Source organism: Belonocnema kinseyi, chromosome 3 (assembly GCF_010883055.1).
Source record: "Belonocnema kinseyi isolate 2016_QV_RU_SX_M_011 chromosome 3, B_treatae_v1, whole genome shotgun sequence".
Classification (NCBI taxonomy): domain Eukaryota; kingdom Metazoa; phylum Arthropoda; class Insecta; order Hymenoptera; family Cynipidae; genus Belonocnema; species Belonocnema kinseyi.
The window spans coordinates 73,046,468-73,055,349 of record NC_046659.1 but is presented as its reverse complement, the minus strand read 5'-3'; positions in this window follow the sequence as shown (position 1 = coordinate 73,055,349).

Here is an 8,882-nt window from a genome sequence, read left to right as displayed (position 1 = left end):
GGCGCATACTTTGAATAAAATATTTGTTATCATTCTCTTGAAATAAATGTGTTTTTTTCTTGAAAAAATACCGGTTTCATATGTATACACCTGGTAGATGGATTCTCTGATCCAGTCTTAGTTATAATTGCTATATTAAATGCTATGCAATGCTTTAGGGTAATTTATTTACAATTAAAGTAATTAAAGCTATTAGGGAAATTATCGAAGAATTTTATTTGAATATTGAGACAAACAGGCGGATTTTGAATTTCAATTACGAAAGTCAATTAAACTGTAATTAGCATTGTTGTGATGGTGTCAAAGGAAACTAAGTGCTGTAATTCAATTTAGGTTTCTTGAGAAATTTTAATTTGTAGAGCTTTTATGATACAAATAACGATTTTTCTCGTAATATTCAAGAGTTGATAAATAAAGTTGCTAATAATTTATGTTTCAAGATACATCAATTTAAAACTTCAACAGGAGATTAAAATAGAATAAAGATAATTTTACATTCAAATTTTAAAATTTGTCAGGTTTTCACATTAGAACCTGCATATATAATACAAATTTTTGTATATTATCTTTTTTTATTCTAGGATTAGGCCAAGTCGGAATGAAAATATTCAAATAAATCGTATCGTTTCAGTTGAGACTAAACAAAGTGTGGGTTCCCATCCGAAAAAAGTGAAATAAATAGATCAAAAAGATTCATGTCTTAACTTGGTTTTTTAAAATTATGATGAATAGGATCGATACATGACAAAAATTAAATTTTTCAAAATTTTAATGGACTTATTACTCTCAATAGTTAACTTCTAAATCTCAAATAAAAAATGTCGAAAAACAGTTGACAGATTTCTTGGCGCAGCGCTTCTATCAAACAATGATTGTATTTTCATATTTAAAAACCTACAGTTTTAAAATGAAATAAAGAAATAGAGACATCACAAAAATTGGCTTTATTACAAATGCAATTATTTTTCTGAAACAATCCTATTTTTGATATGTTCAGTTCTTACTAGTAAAAACTATTTGAAAATTATAAAAGAACCAATGATAAAAATAAAACAAATAACAACAAATTTTTTATTTCATTTAGATTTTTTGAAAATGTACAAGAAACATGTTTTTGAATCAAGTTAAATGCACACATTTTTGAAAAAGTTAAAAATGTCTAACCTGAAATTTTTTAAGCTTGAACCAAAGAAACATGTTGTAATTTTGCTTTCACAGAAAAAAAATTTCGACATTTAAGAATTTTGGGCTATTCGATTTTTTTTACAATTTTAGACATGAATAACTTTGTGCAAACAAGTGTGCATTTAACTAAATAAAAAAAAAACATAGTTTTTGTCAAATACAAAAAAAAACAGTTTTTTATTATCATTCTCTGTGAAAACTGTGCATGCAGAAAATTCCATAGCATTTTTTAAATATATGAAATATCATTCTTTGTTACAAGCATTTAAAAAAAACAAACATTAATAACATTTTAATAAAAATTTAGTTGAAATTTTAACGTAGTAATAATTCTTTTTAACTATTATTTCTTTAACAAATATATGTTCTTATTTTTAACTAAAAAATGTCTTTCATTCTATGATAACACGATCTTCAATTTTGATTTTGTCGGAACACAATGATTTTTTTCTCATACAAAATTATTTTTTAGCATTCCAGTGTCTTACTCATAAGTTAATATTGTTTTATTGAAAATTTTTTTATTGAAAAAGATTCGATTTTTAAAAACTATGAAATATTAATCCCTAAATTCCCGCTCGAATTTTATTGGAATTGGCTAATTTTTTTTTTTTTGACTCGCCGTGAAATACCAGAAAATTACTTAAAATAATATGAAATACTTTGCAAAACTTCAAATTTTTTACAAATTTGTCATAATCAATAAAAAAAATTTGAAATTCGGTTAAATCGAATTGATCTTGTGAAATACCTTGGAATATTTTTAAACCACTCGACATTTTTAAAAGTTTTTAATATCACCTGAAATATTTTGAAACCCGTATTGGAAACTTTTTTAAAAATTCTTAAATTCATTTTAAATTCCTTGAAGTCTTATAAAATGAGTTAAAATCCTGTGAAATCCCTTTAAATATTTTTACAGGCGATGAAATTTCAAAAGATTCTTGAAAATTCCTTGAAATATCCTTATATCACTTAAAATCCTTAAAAAATCTGTGAAATCCCTTGAAATATTTCAAAGTTACTTACAATCCTTTAAGAAGTGCTTTAAAATCTCTAAATATTTTGAAATACTTCGAAAATCCCTCAAATCTGTTTGAATACTCTGCAATTACGAAAAAAAATTTTTTATTACAAAAGAAAACTTTCGAGTAATTATTCATTTTCAATTCTATTTATTTGTTTTTCAGTTTATATAAACATAACCTACCTCAGATTTTTGAGGAATTTCAAAAAAGATTTTTCAAAATTTCTAATTTGTCAGATAAAAATTTCAACAAATAATTTAATCTTTTGCAAAACAGTTAAACTTTCAAACAAAAAAGATGAATTCTCAATGAAAAATGTAATATTTAATATTTTAACCTAAACGCATTTTTATGTTGGATACAAAACAGTTTAATTCATCTAAAAAAGACAAATTATCAATAAAATAGCTAAACCTTCAACCAAACAAGGATGATTTTCATCAGTTGTATTTGTAACTTTTTTCTACACAAAAAATGTTAATTTTTTAATCCAAAAAATACCAAAAAATACAAATTAGGAACTAGAATGATAAATATTTAAATTAAAAAAATGACGTAGTTAAATTTTTAACCAAGTTGTATTTTCAAACAAAAAAAAAATGAATTCTCGAAGATAAATGTAATTAGTTGACATTTTAATATAAAAAGATTTTAATCCTAAATAGAAAACAACTGAATTCATGAAAAAATTCAATAAAATAGTTGAACCCTCAACTAAAAAGATCAATTTTCAACTATGATGATTAATTTCCTGTCAAACAAAAAAAAATTTTAAACAAAAAGATTACATTTTCAAACAAATACATAGATGAATTCGCAACAAAAAATGTAATAGTTTATACTTAACGTAAACAATATTTTAATTTAATTGAAAAAGAGTTGAATTCATCCCAAAAGACGAATCTTTAACAAAATAGATGTATCCTCAGTCAGCTAAACAAAAATTTTAATTTTAAACCAAACACTCTCAATTTTTATTTTAAAAAATGAAATTACCAAAGGAGGTCAAGTTTAAAACTAATTTTTTCAGTTAAACAGGAAAATAAATTTTAGGGGAATTATAATTAGAAGGAAAAAATTATTTTTAACGCAGAAAAAATGTTTGAATGACTGTTTTTCAAGTTTCTTTAATTACTCTAAGGTTATATAAATATAACTTTCCCAGGTTTTTCCAGAAAATTCAGGAAGGTTTTTAGAGATTTCAGATATGTATGTCGAAAAAATATCTATAAATTATAAATATCTTCTGAAATTACTCGAATTATTCCTGAAACTGTCTTAAAATTTTCCAAATTCTTTTTTTAACAATATTCGAAATCTTTTGGAATGTTTTGAAATCTTTTTCAATATTCTCTTAAAAAAAGGTTTGCTTAGTAAAAAAACCATAAAAAAATTTTCCAGAAATCTTAAGAACATTTTTTTATTCATTTAAAATTCTTAAAGAGCTTTTAGATTGTTTGTTCGAAATCTTCAAAAAACTAAATTCGTTTTATGTTATTGAACATTTTTTATTATTTTTGAAATTTGTTAGATGCTTCCTAATATTTGTTCGAATGATTTGGATTTTTCATAAAACTGAAAAATGTAGGCAAAACTTTAAAAATTTCTTTGAAATGTTCCAGATTCTTTTTTGATTATTTTGGAAGCCTTACGGAATGTTTTAAAATATTTTTTATTATTCTCTTCAAATATAAAATCTTTAAAAAAGTTTCCTGAAATCCTAAGAAAACTTTTTAAAATTCTTAAAAAAGATTCACAATTTTTTATTTGAAATCTTGAAAAATCAACATTTTGTTTAGTTCCAAATATCCAAATATCTCTTAAAATTATTCGATTTTCTTCTGAAATTTGGTTACCCTGAAAAATTGAAAAAAATATTACTTTAAAATATTCGACATTCTTTTTGCAAACTTAATGAAAAAATGTCATTATTTAAAAACCTTTATTATTTTATTACACATATTCAAAAATCTTAGTTTTATTTGAAATTTGTCGGGACCGGTATTTTTTTGTTACTGGTACGGACAATTATTTATATAAAAATGTTCAGAACAGAATTATATCTCAATACTAAAAAAAAAATCAAATTTTATCTTTCTTTAGAAACATTCCTAAATAATTTTTATCATTAAGTAGAATTACTTGTTTGTAAATTCGGTTGAAAAGTTAGGATTAAAATGTGGTCCTTCTTATTGAAGAATCATTTACAATTTAAAATTTCACTTTTAGAAATAAATGTTTAGAATTAAAATTCCTAATTTGGAAATGGCGATTTACAAAATTCGAGAAAAAGGAACAAACTGAAAACAGTCACATAAAATAATATTTCGATAGTTCCACCTATTTTTTTTCGATAGGACTTGTCTTATCCTTGCCTCAAATGAAAATGATTCCAAATTGTCACATGATAAAGAATCGGTCCAAGCTGATTCTCATTTCCAGTCCAACATTTCTCGTAAAATCCCAAACAATAAAATCTGAGGCACATCTGGAATCCGAATCGAAGTGCAAACAATTTTTTGGTCTTAATCTGCTGATCATGAGGAAGAAGGGCACCTGCAAAAGTAGCTCGATCATTTGACTTATTGTTGAGGTGCCACACCGAAAATCCCTCGTAGCAGGATGGATCCAATACCAGTAAAAATCGCCGATCATGTGCCTGCAGCGAAAGGTGCAGCGGATGATGATGATGATGATGAGGAAGACGAAGAAGAATCAGGGAGAGATGCAGAAAAAAGGAGAGAAAGAAAAAAACGTCATTGCGATAAATCATCTCCGGACGACAGGCATTGAGAGCTGTCTCTCTCTCTCCCTCCCCTCTCTCTCCCTCTCGATCTGCCAACACACCTTTTCGCTCTCCTTCATTCTAAAATCTAACCCTGTACTCTATCTCTTTTCTCCTTCTCGCACCAATCTGTCGAGAAGAACCATTTTGAGATTTTCTCACACTCAACGAGGCCAATCGTACGCGAAGGATTCCAGTTACCCCCGCCAGTGATCAGTTGAACACCAATCGCAGATCCATCAGTGCGACGATGATCGATGACTGACAAAAATCACTCGATTGTCCCAGATCTCCTAAATATCTAGGTCGAGATTTTTCTTTCTTGTAGCAATCGCATTCGCTAATCAATCTAAATCTTTTCATTTTTCAAGAATTCAGGACCAAATTGCTATGCTTTTACTTGTTACATTCATTCGGTGTGAAAAGATTTCTGATAAGAATGAACTTCAAGATCATTTTCGTTGCATTTTTTCAATGGGTATCAGAAAGACGACATTTGTTTTTAATATTGGACCACTGCCGGGTTATGGAGAAATTCATACCTAGGAATTTTTGGGTGTCACCCCCCCCCCTCCCAATTCTTTGAACCTTTTCATTTATTTTCTATTATATTTCAAATTATTATATAACCAAATATGATAAGTAATGCACTTTTTTATTCGATATTGCTTATTTATTTAACGAGTACATATTATAGAAAAAAAAATTCCTCCATGGACGTTTAAAGACAAAAATAAATCATTCTCTTTATTAATTTTTCTTTAATCATGTTGCCATTCATGTGATCCTTTTCTTATAAAGATGTATTCACGAGATCTTGTTTACATTGATGTCGAACACATGGTTGGTTCCAACATTGCGTTAATATGACTTTTAGTGGCTGTTTTCAGTTTGTTTATCCATTAATAAAAATTAAAAATTTTCTGCTTCATCAATTCAGTAAATAAGATTTTTGAGAAAAGTCATTCTATTTCATGATAAAATTTATTTCTCAATGTTTCTAAATATTTTTAATGAAAGAAAAAATTTGTATTGAATATATTTTTATTTAATACAGTGAATCTCTGACATAGGGCCCTCTGATATAGTCAGCGCCGGATTTACCAAGGAGCACGGTGGGGCTAGTGTCCCAGGGGGCCGAGGGGCCCCTGACCCCAGAAAATTACGTACGTTACAGCAAATTGGGATTTTCTCTGCCCTTAAGAGAGCCCCTTCGAGGTTTAGCCCTAGGCCCCGAAAAATGTTAATCCGGCGCTGGATATAGTTCTTCCGAGAATTGACGCCGCGCTGCAAGTACGAATAAAAAAATCTGCGCGGGGTGTGCGGCGCACAGTAGGAAAAAACTACTTTTTTGGTTCAAAATAACGTACAGTTCACAAATATTGACGGCTTTAGTCCAAAAAAATTTGAAACGAATTCTTACAGGATTTCTAAGAAAGTAGTCGAGCCTGATTTTTAAATTAGACATTAAATTTTCTTATAAATAGAGAAATTTGACGAGAAAATCGCCATTTTTTCTATTTGACATTCCCGGTCAATAACAAGTAAATTGCTGAAATCGACTAAATTTCATAGAGAGACTTTAGTTCAAGATATTCCAATATTATATAATAAACAATAATTTTTCTATAACCAAATATTTATTAAAAGAATGTTTTTTTTACGATTTTCCATGATTTTATGTTTTTTAAGTTATATTCCAAGAAATTTGAATAAAAACAATATAATGATAAAGCTTCTTGAGATTATTATTGTTAATATTTTTAACAAATTTAATGAACTAATGAATTAAAAAGCATTTTTCGATAAAAAAAATTAGTTTTTTCGATGCCATTTTTTTAGTTATGCTAATTTTATAAAACTTCATAATTTGTCGACTTATCATATAATTTTTATAAACAAATTTAATAAATAGATGCATTATTCGGACATTTTTAGGTTATGAAATTCAGTTTTTTCAATGCCAGTCCGCTCAGTTGGTAACTTTATGACAATTTCAACAACATTGATAATTAGTTGATAAATTGTGTGACTTTTCAAAACAATTTCATTAAACAAATGCATTATTAAGGTATTTGTCAACGGAAAAATTCTTTTTTCGATGTCAGTCTTTTTAATTGCAACTGTATGATAATTTAAAAAAAATCATAATCAGTTGATAAATGATATATATTTTTTTTTAAACAAATTGAATGAACAAATGCATTATCCTGAAATTACAGCCTTATTAAAAGCATGAAAGTAATGAGAACATTAAACTGAAAAAGGACTGAGAATGAAAAAAAAAACTTTTTCGTCGACAAATACCCAAATAATGCATATGCTTATTAAATTTGTTTAAAACATCATAGAATTGATCCAATAAGTATGAGTGTTAATCAAGTAATTATTAAGTTCCCAATTAAAAATACTGGCGTAAAAAAAAATTAACAAAAACAATTTTTCCTTCGACAGATGCCCGGATAATGCACTTGTTTTTATATTTAATTCGTTTACAATAATTATAAAATTTATTAATTAATCATGAATGTTGCTGAATTTACTATGAAGATCCCAATTAAAAATGCTGATAAAAAAGAAAAAAAATTTTTGCGTGGAAAGATGTCCCAATAATGAATTTTTCAATTAATAATTTTTTCAAACATAAACTGATCAATAAATTATGATTTTTTTCGGAATTTATCATGAATTTCCCAATTAAAAAAAGTTTTGATCGAAAAAAAAACGAATTTTTCGGCCGACAAATGCTTGATCTATGCATTTGTTTTTTAACTTCATTTTTAAAAATCATAAAAGTTATCAACTAGTTATGCATATTGCGGAAATTTTCATGAAGTTCCCAACTGAAAGGACTGGCACTGAAAAAAATGAATTTTTCTCCCGAAAAATTCCTGAATAATGAACTTTTTTATTAAATTTGTTAAAAAAATTATCAAATTATTTAAAAAATTATGAATTTTTAAAAATGATCATAAAGTTCCAATTTAAAAAAAAATCGAAAAACAAACTCATTTTTCGGTCAAAAAATGGCTGATTAATGGATTTCTTGATTCAATTTTGTATAATATTAACAATAATAATCTCAAGGAGAAATGTCTTCATCATTATATTGTTTGTATCCAAATTTCTTGCAATATAACTTGAAAAACGTGAAATGATGAAAAAATATTTTAAAAAATGTTGTCAACAAATAATTTGATTATAAACAATTTTGTGTTTATTAAATAATATTGAAATATCCTTAAATACTGTAACACTATGAAACTAAGGCGATTTTAACCATTTTCATGTCATTGACATTCATTTGTTATTCATTGTTACATTTTAAAGTAAAAAAACAGTTTATTTTTTAAACCGAAAATGTGAATTTTCAATAAGGGAAGTTAAATTTCAACAACGAAGATTAATTTTCAACAAAATACATCGACATAAATCTTCAGCTAAGAAAACAAGTCGAAGATATGAATTTTTAACCAAAAAGTTAATTTTACACGAAAAATTGAAATTTTAAAAGAAATAGTGGAACTTTTTACCAAACTGTTACATTTTTAAACCAAAAATCTAAATTTTCAATCTAAATACTTAAGTTCTAACAAAAAAATTGTGCAACTTTCTACCAAATTCTTGAATTTTCAAACGATAAATTATCAAGAAAAAATATAATAGTTGATATTTTAACCAGAAAAGGCCAATTTGATAATAAATTGTTGAACTTTAAACGAGAAAATATGAAAGAAAAGTTAATTTTCAACAAAATATTTGAATTTTTAACTAAATTATTGAGAGCTTTCATGTGATGAAAATAAATTAGAAATAAATTCTAATGTTTAAGGGGGGGGGGACTATCTAAATAAAAAGTGCATTAAAGTTTACAATTTCTAAAC